General features: G+C 40.8%; 1 protein-coding gene across 1 annotated transcript in view; it reads left to right on the top strand.

Annotated features, from left to right (window-relative positions):
- Window positions 1–615: 615 nt before the first annotated feature.
- The window catches only part of GLIPR1 (GLI pathogenesis related 1), a 37729-nt gene continuing 23910 nt past the window's right edge, over window positions 616–14434 (top strand). Inside the window, exon 1 of the mRNA XM_068560918.1 lies at window positions 616–688. The gene's annotated coding sequence lies outside the window, so the exon portion shown is untranslated. The remainder of the gene's footprint in view (window positions 689–14434) is intronic.

Genomic DNA, 14434 nt, shown 5'->3' on the forward strand with positions numbered 1-14434 from the left:
AAAGGTGGGGAGGGTCTTCTGAGGCGGACTGATAGATTTTTTTTTCCTCCTCAAAAAGTCAGGATTCTTGGGACTTCCCTGGTGGTCCAGTGGTTAGGACTCTGCACTTTCACTGCCAAGGGCCCAGGTTCAATCCCTGGTTGGGGAACTAAGATCCCGCAAGACACTGGGTGTGAGAAAAAAAAGAAAAAAAAAGAAGTCAGGATTCTTAGTTGCAAACAAAAGAAGCCACTCTGGCAAAATTAAGCAGAAAAATCATTTATTAAAACAAATAAGGTAGCTGACAGAATGGTTGAGGGGGCTGGAAAAACAATCCCTAGACTCAGCTTCCTAGAGCAATGCCCAGGTCTGGTTGATAAGAAAACCATCATCACTGCTGATGCTATGTAAGAAATGCCAACAGCAGGACTTTTCTACAACTGCTGGCTGTCAGCAGTTCTAGAAACCTGGCTGTCAGCAACTAAACTGCAAACCCCAGAAGCTGTATGTGTCTGATGCCACCCATCCAGCAAAAATGGAAAAAATGCGGAGGCTATTTCCTGATGTTGCTCATCTCCAAGTGATCAGAGGAGTGACATAACTGACTTACACTGTAAAAGGATAATTCTGACTGCTGGGAGGAGAACATAATGTAGGGGACAGAGGAGGAAGCGAGAAGACTGCTTAGGAGGTCATCGTGATAATCCAGGTGAGAGGTGAAGATAGATTGGTAGAAAGGGAATGGTGAGAAGTGGTTGAATTCTGGATATATTTCAAGGGTGACTCCTAGATGTTGGCCTGAGAATTTGGAAGACTGGGCTGTAATGTACTGAGACGGGAAAGATCATAGGTGGAGATTGTAACCAAGCAACGGGCTGGTGTGCCCGCAGCACAGAAAGCCAAACTCTGACAGCAGGTGCTTGGAGCAAAGTAAGGGTTTATCGCAGGGTGATTTTGCAAAACTTTGTGGTCTTATTTTAGGCAGTTGTGAGCAAGAGACAGTGAGGTGTGTGTTACTAATCTAACTTGATATGGTTGGCTCTGCTTGAGAAGAAAACCCTGGTGTCTCAAGAGGAAGCAGTCTACACTGATATCAGCTACTTCTCCTCCTCATCAATGTGATCTGAAGGTCTCCAGCATTTGTACCAGAGCAGATGTCAGGTGTAGTCTTCTTTAGCTGTGAAATGTGTACCCAAGGCTCAAGCCCCTGAAGTTTGACTGCCATCTAGGTAGTGAGGAGGACCTTCCAAGGAGATTCAAGGGTAGTCTTTGTTCTTACTGATTCCAAATCAGAAGGATGGGAAAAAATTGGAAATGTTAGTTTGGAGAGTCCAGATATTTGAGGAAATTAGAATTCAGGATCCAGTCCAATTTACAGATATGTACAAATCCACAAAGATAATTAACAGGATTAGAATCTAATATAGAGAAAGGTAAAAACAAAACTTTTCTCTCTACCATCCCCCCCATTTTTATCAAAGATAACCTTGGTAAAACTAATTTGTTTGCATTAAACTTGGCCTGGTAATTTATATTGACTATATAAGCTCCTTTTAAGACCGCCTTGCTGAAACAAGGTACCAGGTTGATTTTTCCAAGGGGCTTTATTGGCTCCATAAAGTCAACCTTAGTTCCTTAAAGCTGTCTGGTCATATCTGAGTCTATGCATATCTCTGTCAAACATGACAATCCAGTCAAATCCTGGTAATATAGCCCATGTTTTCAACTGTGTCCTGTTACAAGGAGAACAGATTCTTATTGGACTTATGCAAATAACTAACTGTATTGCCATGAGAAGAATACTTAAGGGTTTCCAAATTCTGGAGGGATCAGGTAAGGAGAAAAAGTAAATATTTCATCTTTGTTTACAAAGGTATATTTTACGAAAATGCTGCAAGACATAGATAGCTTGAGAGAAGTTTCCTTAAATTTGGAAAAACAGAACATGGAAGAATTGGCAATATTTAAAACAGAAAGTCATAAAAATTTAATCATCCTCATCAGTTTATTCAGTCTGATGTAATTAATACTTGTTCTGCTTGAATCTAGTTGTTCCATTAGTTTTGGAAATTTTACCCAGTTCAGTTTTATTATCTTAAAGTTATCAGAAACCTGTACTTGTCAAAATCCTTTGCATGAATTTCTCTGAAGATGAAATATTTTTGCAGAAACACCTCTGCAAAAGCATCTGAGTAAAACAGTAACTCTGTAAATGACAAAAGACTTTTGAAAAATGTTCATTATTAAAGATCTGAAGAGAGTGCATTATAATGGAATTTTCAAGGATATTTAGTTATTTCTGTAACGCATAATGTTTTATGATAATATCTGATCAGTTCACCCAAGATGGTCGTTCTCTTGCTCTCTGTACAGCCCTTGCTCCTAGTTCTGCTTTACCTACACCCTCCTCACAGGACTGATCTTTCCTCTTAATCATAGATCCTAATCAGTAAATGCCTAGATACTTGTCCCAGGCCCCAGCTAGTGATTGTTCTAAAGATTAGGGATAGCTTATCAAAGGGACAGACAGTTAAGGGCACGCTCCTCTGCTGTTCTCCCTGGTAACCAAAGAGCCAACCTGAGGTCAATTCCCTCTATAACTGGTAACTTCTCCCCTTTGCCCCAGTGCCCCCGCCCCTTGCCCACCACCCCGTAGCAAGGACTACTGCCATGTCCTGCCTGCTGTCTGCCACACACAGTGGGGTGTTGCCCCAGGACCTTGCTTCAGACACGGAAGATCCCCCCCTACCCACAAAACCATTGATGTCTCTGTCACTGACTCTGTAAGAGGGAAGAAACTTTGTATTCTGTTTCAAGTTAATCACTAAAAGGATGTTGCCTATAAGCTTAAATTATACATAAGGGTTCATCTGTGGGAACTCTGCCTCCCAGGTAATGAGCATTAAGCTAAAATACCTTCGTTTAGCTCACAGAAAACATCCTGACCAGGCCCACCTGTGAATGACAGCAGGAGGGAAGAAATTAACACATCCCCTCCAGAGGCTGATGGGAACCAGGAAATGAGGGACTTTACTTCCTCCCCTTTTAGTATAAAAGAAGCTTGAATTCTAACTCAGGCAAAGTGGTTCTTTGAGAGAGGAGCTCATCATCTTCTTGGTCTGCTGACTTCCCAGGTAAAGTCGGCGTTCCTTGCCCTAACAATTCCTCTCTTGGTTTATTGGCCTGTTATGTGGCGAGCAGTACAAGCTTGGACTAGGATACAAATTGTGGCACAGCCAGCCAGGATCCTTGCTACTCCTGGCTAGCCGGCCGGATTGGGGAATTTTCGGGTAAGGCCCTAGCAGCTGCGGGATCATTTGTCCTGAGGATCTTCCCTTCAAAATTCCCCAAAGCCAGAAACTAGCACAATATTGTAAAGCAATTATACTCCAATAAAGATATTAAAAAAAAAGAATTCCCCAAAGCAGCACCAGCTGCCCCAGTGCTTGGCATTTGGAACAGGAATCAACGTTTGGGAGCAGCTGACAGGCTCCATGCAGTAGGGTAAGTCCCTCCGGTGTGTACAACTGGAAACTTTATTTCCTCTCCGTCTGCGGCTTTTTCTCCGGAATAAACAAATCTGTTTTGTATTTGAGTAGGGTACCTGTTGGAGAGAGGAAAGAGTTTTTGGACTTTTACCGATTTGTGAACTTGTTCATTTGTTTATTTGGATGCTAGCATTTGTGTGTGCAGTTTGTGTTTTGTTTGTCTTGAATTTCTGTCTTTAAAAATGGGGAATGTTTCAACTATCCCTAAAGAAAGTCCTCTGAGGCGCATTTTGGATAAGTGATCTGATTATAGCTGTGAACTCATGGGTGAGAGGAAGATGCTATTTTATTTTAACAATGTGTGACCACAGTACCTGTTAGGATCTCCACAAGGGGTATAGGCAGGGTTATTTGGGACCCTGTGCACCATATACTGCTACTGTTGCTATGTTAATTATGTTGTTTATGGTCTCCTGTGTCATTGGTATGTGTAAAACCCCAAGACCAAACTTGAGGGTTTATTTAGGATTTTCTGTTTGCCCTTTGGGTTTTTCATTTTGTTTAGTACTGTTTCTCCATTTACACCTGATCTCGGGTGGTCTCGGCCTGCGGCGGCTTGAAGCAGGGTTTCGGTTCCCGGCCAGTGATTGAGGTCGGGACACAGCAATGAGAGTACCGAATCCTAGCCACTAGACCAGTGATCAGTGACAAGTCCCTGGCCCTATGGCTTTGCAGAAAAAGAATTCCCACAAAGACGGAAAGTAGTGAAACAAGTAAAGTACTTATTAGGAGAAAAAAGAAGTACAGTACATGTGGATACACACACGGGCGGGCTCAGAGAGAGAATCGCACCCTCGTGGCAATTTGAATCACTTCTATGGGGCATTTCTTCCGGATTTCCTTTGGCCAATCATTTTGATTTGCCTGGTTCAAAGTCTGTATTTAGTATAGCTCAGGATTTTCCCATGTGTGCACGCGCATCTCTTAGCCAAGATGGATTCTACCAAAGAAGCCTAAGGGTAGGTTTGGCAACTTGGCATCACTCCCCTTTTGACCTCCAGGGAGCCCTTCTGCACATGTGTAGTCGGGAAGGTCTCCTGACTTCGAGAATGAAGAATATGTGGTCTCTTATCTTCTATCTGGGCAGGGCCCAGCTTCCTCTCTCAATTGTCCTGTTATTCTGATCTCGGAGTATCGAACTCTGACCATTTGCCCTGAGGGCCCATCTGTCTCCTGCCTCACACTCAAATCAGCTTTGTGATATTTAAAACTTTTACTGATGTCAAATGGAGGAAAAGAACAAGAAAAAACAAACAAAAAAAACCTGTCCTTGTTGAAGAGTGAGACATTCCCAGGAAGAAAAGTTTCCACTTGGTTCCTAAAATCAGCAAAAGCTACAAATAGAAATAGACGAGTCTTTTCCGTAAATATTAGTAAAAAAGGGCTTAGCCATGTAAACAGGTGAGCTTGATTTGTCTCATCTGCTAGAAACCCAATTTGAATCCAATCTGTTTTGTAACTGAGTTTTACGTTGTTGTATCTGATTCATGGCTGAAATTTTGGAATGGGAGCTATGAGGTCTGTGTTTGTAGGTGTGTTATAGATGTGTGGCATTACCGATATTAATTTGTAAAAGAGCTCTGCTTGATTGACTTAAAGGAAATTAAGTGCTTATATAAATGCTCAAAATATAAAACTGGCCAGAATAAATTTTGGGTTCATGTGATCTAGGAAATATTCAGTATTGAATTAGTATCTAGTATTAAAGTTAGCTTGAGCTTGTTGGTTTGATTAATACGGACCTATCTTTAGGGTTATTAACATTAAGTATAATACTTTTATTTGCACCCAGGTTTACTAGAAATCAAATAAGACCTTATTATTCCTGTTACAAAGTTTGTCAGCAAGAAAAATAACAATATGACAAGGCTTTTAAGTAAATAAAATAGAGGTAAATGTGGTAAGAGTTTTAGGTGAACTCTATAGGAATAATTATGTTTTGGGAATGTCTATCTATAATAGTCTCTCCAGATTTTTATAGCTTTAAACTAAGTTAAAAGAAGAGAATTCATCGACTATCTGGGTCATTTCAAATAGGACAAAATATTAGAACATAAGTTTATCAATCAGGAAATGCTGGTATGACAGTTTACAATTACTTGCATCTTGGTTTTCACTAGAGATTAAGGTTTTAAGGTTAAGAATTATAAGGGAAACATTTCAGTATGAAAAACTGTAGGATGTTTGTCTTCAACAAAGAATGAACGAGGAATTGAAACAGGAGGGAAGAGGACAGAGCACAACCTTTGGAAGAATGACATAGCCTGAGAACATGACATAAACTGATTAGAAACAAATGGGTCCAAGATGGCGGACAAGTTGACTTTCACTAGACCTTGAGCCTCAGTTTAGCTCACTGTAACACATCAGCGAGCTAAATGACACACCCACAGGCACCATGACAGTTCTAAGTCTGACCCTAAAGGTCAAAAAGTGAGCGGTGGCCCAATTTCTGGTAATCCCCACCCCTTCCCCAAAATAGCTGGAATATTCCTCCCACTCATTAGCCTATGAAATTACCCACCCCTATAAAAACTGACAACTCCATACCCTGGTGCCTTTTCTCACCTTCTGAGATGGCCCACACTCTGTCTGTGGAGTGTATTTCTCTCTAAATAAATCCACTTCTTACCAATCACTTTGTCGCTCACTGAATTCTTCCTATGATGAGACATCAAGAACCTGATGTTTCATTAAGTCCCGAAACCAGGTGTGTGATCTCAGTTGGAAGACTGTGGGTTTTGGCTGGGTTCGAGTCCTGGCCACGTGGGTTCAAGTCCCAGTCTGACGTGCATGGTTTCAGCATGAAAATACATTTTGTTAAAGGGAAAAAGGTGGTTCTGTCCTAGAGCTGGTTGTTTCTAAATGGAAAAGAAAGGAACAGATGAATAAGGATACAGAAAGTTGTGGAACGCTTGTGGAGGAGGAACGCTGAAAGAGTTTTGTGCATTGTCAGGATTGGCTAAGGTAAGATTGAACTTAAGAAATAGAATTTTAAAGGTAAAGTGGTACAAAACCTGAATTTGGTTCTCTAAGAGGACAAAGTTTTCTTGAAATATTGAACTTTTGGTAACTGAGTTTAAGTGATCTGTATTTGCCATTGAGATCTTTTATTATCACTGGTTAAAATTTTTGATATATATATATATTTTTTTATAAATATTTATTTATTTATTTATGGCTGTGTTGGGTCTTCGTTTCTGTGCGAGGGCTTTCTCCAGTTGCGGCGAGCGGGGGCCACTCTTCATCGCGGTGCACGGGCCTCTCACTGTCACGGCCTCTCGTTGCGGAGCACAAGCTCCAGACGCACAGGCTTACGGGCCCAGTTGCTCTGAGGCATGTGGGATCCTCCCAGACCAGGGCTCGAACCCGTGTACCCTGAACTGGCGGGCAGACTCTCAACCACTGCGCCACCAGGGAAGCCCCAATTTTTGATATTTTTGACAAGCTTCCCAAAGATCAAATTCTAAATGAAGCTCACTTGACCTCTAGTTAACTTTTGAGATTTTCCAAAGGGTCCCTGGAACACCTCAAATTATTTGGATTCTGTCCATCTCAGAGAGAGGAATATTAAACTAACTAGGCTTACTTGGTATGTTAAATTACATGGGAAGCACTGTCAAATAAATGGTGATAAAACTTCTTAGATTGTATCATGGGTAAACACTTAATATACACATTCTGGAAATTATATGGAACTTCTAAAGTCCTGGAATATCTTGGTAAATGATATCACTAATATTTTCAGTAATTAAACTGTATGTCACAGCAGTAACCAAGTTTCTTTTCAATTGCATTGTAATCCCAGCTGGTTGATGCCAAAGCAAAAAGGCATCCCTTTAATGGTTAGAGATGATCAACTGCTATTTATGGTTTTACAGTGGCTTTTGAATGACTATAGCAATTTTGTACAGAAGCGGGGAAGAATGATGAAATCCTTTAAGTTCAAGTATTTGTCTTATTACATCAGGGAAAATAAAAGGAAGGGAATGAGAGTGAGAATATGTTGCTTCCAAACCTAACTCCACTCACTGAGCTCACGACTTCCCCTCCTTCTAAGGATCAATTAGAAAATCCTGTGCTGACGTAGAGAACTGACTTATAGTTGCCAAGGGAGGGGGGGTGGAGGAGGGATAGATTTGGAGTTTGAGATTAGCAGATGCAAACTATCATATATAGAATGCATAAACAAGGTCCTACTGTATAGCAAAGGGAACAACAGTCAATATCCTGCAATTAACCATAATGGAAAAGAATATGAAAAAAAGTTATACATAACTGAATCACTTAGATGTACAGCAGAAATTAACACAAAATTGTAAATCAACTATACTTCAGTAAACTTAAAAAAAGAAAAAATCCCGTGTTAGTTTCTGGGGCACAGGGACTTGGTCAGGTGTCACCATCTAAGACCCATCTAAGACCCAACAGGGCACCCAGTTTGGGCCAGGAGCCACTCCCAGGGCAGGGCACTTTCCATTCCTGTTACCTCACATGAGGGCTAAATGCAAATGACCAGCCAGCGGGGTTTCTCAGACTTGTTTAACTGGAAAGATTGCAACACTCATTTATAGGGAGGATCCTCTACGCCTGAAGGCCAACTGGTAGCACCCACAGATGAGCCAAATTGGAGCCCCGATGAGGGAAGAATGCCCGTATTAGAGCAGTACGTATTAGTGCATCTTGGCAGGGCTTTGAAAGAGGGAACCAAAGCAAAAGAGTTTGAACAAAATTCAGGAAACTCGGCAAAAAAACAAATGAAGACCTCTCTGAATTTTTGGAAAGGATTTATCAGGCCTACTGACATCATCTTAATGCAGATTGTGAGGCCCCTCAAAATATAAGAATGGTAAACTTGCTCTTTTTTGGGGGGGGCAGGGAGGGCAAACTGCTTCAGATACCAGGAGAAATTGCAAGAATTAGATGGTGCATTTGGAATAAATCCTTCTCAATTGGTGGATGTTGCTTTTAAAGTGTTCAACAGGGTGAACAAAGAAAGAAGATGCAAACAAAACGCCACTTTTTGGACAGCAATATTGGATTCCCAGAAGGCTAGTTACTTGAAGAGAGGTAAGCCACTATTCGAGAATTAACATGTGCTTCCTGTAAGGAGAACATTGGAAAACAGATTGCCCTCGGCCAAACCATAAGAAAAACAATAAAAGAGGCTCTCATATAGTAGAAAGAGAGGAACATGATGAACAAAGAAGCCCAGGGGCTCTCTTGGACTTGAGGTGCCTAATTCCCCACAGGAGCCCCATTTAAAAATTGACAGTGGGGAATGAGCTGATTAACTTTCTGATAGACCTCACCCTGAAGCTTTCCACCAGAACAGCTTGACATCACAGTCTAAAAATAATAAAAAGACTGCCATCAGACCTCCCCAGATGGGGACTCGAAAACAGAGGAAACTGCCACACCGAGGACTGGAAAATAGACTTTACTCAAATACCCTGAACTGCAGGAAATTTCTGATAACCTGCTAGTGTTTATGGATACTTTTTCAGGATGGGAGGAAGCATATCCCACCTGGACAGAAGTCTCTGAAGTGGTTAAAGCCCTCCTAAGGGAAATTATCCCCGGATTTGGGTTAAGGCATTGAAGCTACTTTCATCCTGCAGACCACAATCAACAGGAAAAACCAAGAAAGTGAATCATACATTAAAAAAGAACATCTCTAAAATATGTAGAGACTAATTTAACCTGGGATAAGGCCTTGCCAGTTGCCCTGATACAGATCGGTGGCACCCAGAAGCAGGTTTAAATTAAGCCCCTTTGAAATATTGTATGGTAGTCCATTTCCGGGTGTCTGCCCAGGCGAGAGAATCTATAAATGCTCTAAGAGACCCAGCAGTTGCCAATTACATTAAAACTTTGGGCACTATACTAACCTCTTCATGAGTTTGCCCCCAACAGGTCTGCCTATCCAGCTGAAGTAGATGGTAATTTCACTGTAGCTGGAGAAGAGTCAACTTACCTATTTATGTCCAAATAAATAGCACAGGAATTCAGTATATGTATTGGGAACTGGAACAAAAACCCCAAGTTCAATTACAAATTAGATAACAAAGTGCTAAGGGGTTTCATCAGGTTCAAATAGTTGTAGATAAAAAAGGCCTGACTAAAGATTCTAAGGAATACTCATCACCTCCATTCAGCAGAAAGCCAGGGAAGTCTTCGTCCCTTTCCCCACAAGACTGGAAGGGATATTGACAGTAGGGTACTGTAATAGGGAAGAACCTTTTGTATTTCAAGTTAATCACTAAAGGGATGTTGCCCATCAGCTTAAGTTATACATAAGGGTCCACCTCCCCGGGAACTCTGCCTCCCAGGTAATGAGCATTAAGCTAAAATACCTTTGTTTAGCTCACAGAAAACATCCTGACCAGGCCCACCTGTGAATGACAGCAGGAGGGAAGAAATTAACACATCCCCTTCAGAGGCTGATGGGAACCAGGAAATGCTGGTCTTCACTCCCTCCCCTTTTAGTATAAAAGAAGCCTGAATTCTAACTCAGGCAAGATGGTTCTTTGGGACATGAGCCCAACATCTTGGTCTGGTGGCTTTCCAAATAAAGTCACTATTGCTTGTCCCAACAACTTGTCTCTTGAATTATTAGCCTGCCAAAGGGTGAGCAGTACAAGCTTGGACTGGGTAACATCTCCGGGCTCTTTCTTTGATCTTGAGGCTGGGCAAGTACAGGACTTGCAGGCCTGAGGGATGCAGCCCAATAGATAATAACTGGCCTTAGGACTGATAATATTATATCGGGACATATCAGATTTTCAGGAATTTCACATAATTTCCAAAACATTTATATACCTATGTAAACACAACATAATCCTAGATCACATTAGCTTAGTTTCTGTTATTTTAATTTATATAAGTGCTTTTAAAGCCAATTAGATAGAGCTCTTCTGCAAATTAATCTTAGCAATACCATCCAGTGATAGATATATATCTCACATCTACTATCTATATAAACACACATGAACATACAGACAGATGCAAAGACCTTATAGACTTGTTCTAAAATTTCAGCCATGAGACAGGTACAATCATGTAAAGCTCATTAGTTATAAAAGTTGAATCTAAGTTTTTCTGGTAGATGGAATAAGTTAAGGTTACCTGGTTAAAGCCTTTCAATAATATCTGTGGAGAAGCACTTAAAAGATTTTTCTATTTGCCCAAGTTTCAAATTACCTTTCCCCCTTTTGTTTTCCTTCTAACAAGAATGACTTCCTTTAAGTTTATAGAATATTTATATCTCAAAGCACAGGGAAGGAATGCAAGTTCCTCCAAGAAGGACTTTGGTTTCCCAAGGCTAATATTTACAGACCTCTGAGAGGGGGGGTTTTGGGATTGGTAAAGGAATAAGTGAACTTTGAACTGCCTCCAAAACTGCATTTCTAGTTTTACAAGGAATTTAGAGATAAGGAATTAAGAGCAACTGTCTTTAAGCAATTGGGTTGTAACTTAAATGACACCAGAGGTTGATCCACCCAAAATCCTTTTATGAGGGTTTTAGGTAGTTCTTCTTTCTCTCTGGGGACATGGTTTCACTTTAGCTTAGAGGAGGAGGCTTAAGAAAATTCCCTTTAGGCTCTGAATATCAGTTTCCAATTCGGCCAAATTTCTGATCATAAAGTTATTAAATCCTTTCAGAGAAAAACAAATACCGTATGCTAACACATATATACGGAATCTAAAAAAAAATGGTTCTGATGAACTTAGGGGCAGGAGAGGAATAAAGGCAGACTCCTAGAGAATGGACTTGAGGACACAGGGAGGGGAAAGGGTAAGCTGGGACGAAGTGAGAGTAACATTGACATATATACTCTATCAAATGTAAGATAGATAGCCAGTGGGAAGAAACCGCATAGCACAGGGAGATCAGCTCGGTGCTTTGTGACCACCTAGAGGGGTGGGATGAGGAGGGTGGGAGGGAGATGCAAGAGGGAGGGGATATGGGGATATACATATGCATACAGCTGATTCACTTTGTTATACAACAGAAACTAACACAACATTGTAAAACAATTATACTCCAATAAAGATGTTAAAAAAATAAAGTTATTAAATCCTTTCAAATATCTTGCCAGGTTTCAGCTGGAACAGACAGTAAATATTTCTGGCAGTATTAAATAACTCCATGGACCCAAAAGGCATCTTAGTGTGCAAGTTACCACCTTCCCAAGATCCAAAGTCACTCCCATAGATAGCTAAAGAACCAATAGCCTGCTTGTCCCAGGCAGGGAGAAAGCCAAGCCAAGCTCTTAGGACACAAAACTAGACAAGCAAGAAGGCAATACTTGTCCCTGGGAGAGGAAGCATCAATAACCAATAGGTCTGGATTTGGAAAGAAAGGGACACGTGAAATTTTACTTTTCTCTCTCAGCTGAGCATTACAGAGATTCAGGAGATTGTGGTAAGAATTCTCACCCTTCAACTGGCTTTCTGCCAGTTTTTCCAGGAATCCCCTCTGCAGACTCTGGTTTCTTATTCATTTTAATTTTAACTTCCCTTGGCTGTTTAAGAAAATAGCATAGCACTTTCCCAGGGAATCCTTTGGAGTCTTGGAGTCCCATCAGTTCTGGAAGGGGCCTATAAGGGAGCATAACTTTAGGGGTGGATTATGAAGGCATTTGAATTGATGTTGACAAATCATCATAGGCCCTTGAAGGGCAACCTCTTTTCTAGTGTCCCAGTTGATTACAACTAAAAACAACAGTCCCTAGGTCAGCGTTTTAATGACGGGCCCCTAGGAATGTGCCCTGTGGGGGGCCAGGTACTTTAGGTGCCTGGCCCTGAAGCTGTTGTACCTGTAAAGCTAATGGTTTGGTGAACTTTTACTTATGATCTCCTGTCTTTAAATCTTCATTTGTCTTCTGCAACAATCTTTTTTTATTTTTCCCCCATGAAGCTATTTTGGAATTTTGAAGCCTTTTGAATTCCTTTGTGTACTAATTAAAATAGGTATCCCATTCTGCTTGCTTAATTTGAGAACCCTTACTTTCAAGTGCACTTTTTAAATGATCTTGTCTAATCTGAATGTTCTGTCATGGCCATTGTAATCTAGGTTGTAACTCCCCGAGAGCTGGCAGCAATTTGGTAGGACCTGGGCTGAAAATGGAGATTAACCCACATCTCTGTCCAGCCCCCAAACTGTTTGACCCCCAACCTCATGGTTACCAAGCCAAATTCTTGGAGCTTCCACAACAAATAGTTCTTACCTATAAAATAGGTGGGTGTGCTGTAAGGTAGTACACTTAGCTCTTTGGATTTTAAGGAACGCATTTTTGATTTATTTAGTTAGTTAAGCTTTTGGGTCTCTCGGTGTCAAACTAACATCTAAAAAGTGATGTGCTGCTGAGTTGGAAATTGTGTGATGTTTCACAGTGCACCTTCTCGCACAGAAATTTTCTAGAGGTTGGCGGGTTACCTAGTGTCAATCTAACCCATTCTGTGACCAACTTACCCTAACACAGGAGTTTTCGGGTTAAGTGGTGAGTGCTGTAACAGTTCTTAAATGCTCAATGCATGCCCAACCATTTTTGCAGCTTTTTGTGACTCTCAAGTTTCTCCCATTATCAACTAGACTTTGCTGGACTTAGTCCAGTTCAAGTGGGACCCAGTCCAACCTCAGACTCAGTTTGGTTTTTAAGTTGGACCCAGTCAACTCTGGCCAGTAACCACCATGGAATCTGGGGATTGGGAGACAAAACCAAGGTCAGAGTTTCCAACCAAATAGGGAATTGCAGAAAGCCAGTTAGATGGGGAGCTCCATGCAAAGAGAGTGGAGCTTAAAACCAAAAGGAACTTACCAATGGCCCTCGAAAATAACAGGAAAGACAGTGAACTCAAAGGTTGTATGGGGTACCACACCTGTGTTTCTCTTTGTCCCTAAATGCCATCAGAAGATAACTTTGGATCCCACTGTCACTGCCACCAAATCTGTTAAGTAACAAAAATTCAACTGAGTAAATGTGAAGGTCTAACTGGCTTTATCCAAGAATTCATGAATTGGGCAGCAACCCATCTAACAGAGAGAAGCTCAGAGGAGCTGTACAAAATGGAAAGCTCATCTTCTTTTGGCTGATGGAAAAGGGGCTATGTGGCAGATGACCTCATTGGCACGGACCAGAAAATTCCAGACTGAGCAATTAAGACTACATTTCTGGGGGAGGTTCTAACTGCAATTAGGTTAGGTATTAAGTCTTCGTGAGCTCAACATAAGTGACTCCATTTTGGGCCTGTGGTTTCTTTTTTTAACAATTATACAGATCCCATGGTTCTCTGAAATAAAAATTTCAGTTTATTTTCTAATTATAAAAGATAGTATATGCTTATTGTAAAAAAAAAAACAAAAAAAAACGTAAACAACAGAGAAAGGAATAAAAAAGTGCCACTATTCAGAGATAAACCCTGAAAACAAATCTTTCTTAACACACACATACTTTTCAAGGAGATTATGGTGAAGACCCAAGATAAGAAAAGGAAAGACTTGGCAAAGTTGTGAGCCTGTTGAAACAGGTAAAAATTCCTGTTGTTCTGAGCAAATGACTTCTTTGGGCTTTTGTTGTGGGAATGTAGTATGAATTAAGAAGTTTGAGGGTTGTAGCTTTGAGGAGCTAAGTTGCTCTGCAGAATCATGTAAAAAATGGTCTCAGTAATAGCAGACTCCATTTTGCTTATTTTTGGAAATTAGAGAAAAGTAATTAGTTTATTTCATTACCAAGATAATATTGCTTATTCTTGGGAGTTGTACATGTACAATGTGGTTTGCTCAAGCAACCACAAAACATCACTGAATTTCCTTGCTTGCAAGTTCTCACCTCTCTTGTTCTTGTGTTCAAAACCCAGGCAGTCTAGTTCAGAGACCCACAACAAGATGGAAAGCAGGCTTC

This window comes from Eschrichtius robustus, chromosome 13, assembly GCF_028021215.1.
Source record: "Eschrichtius robustus isolate mEscRob2 chromosome 13, mEscRob2.pri, whole genome shotgun sequence".
NCBI lineage: Eukaryota > Metazoa > Chordata > Mammalia > Artiodactyla > Eschrichtiidae > Eschrichtius > Eschrichtius robustus.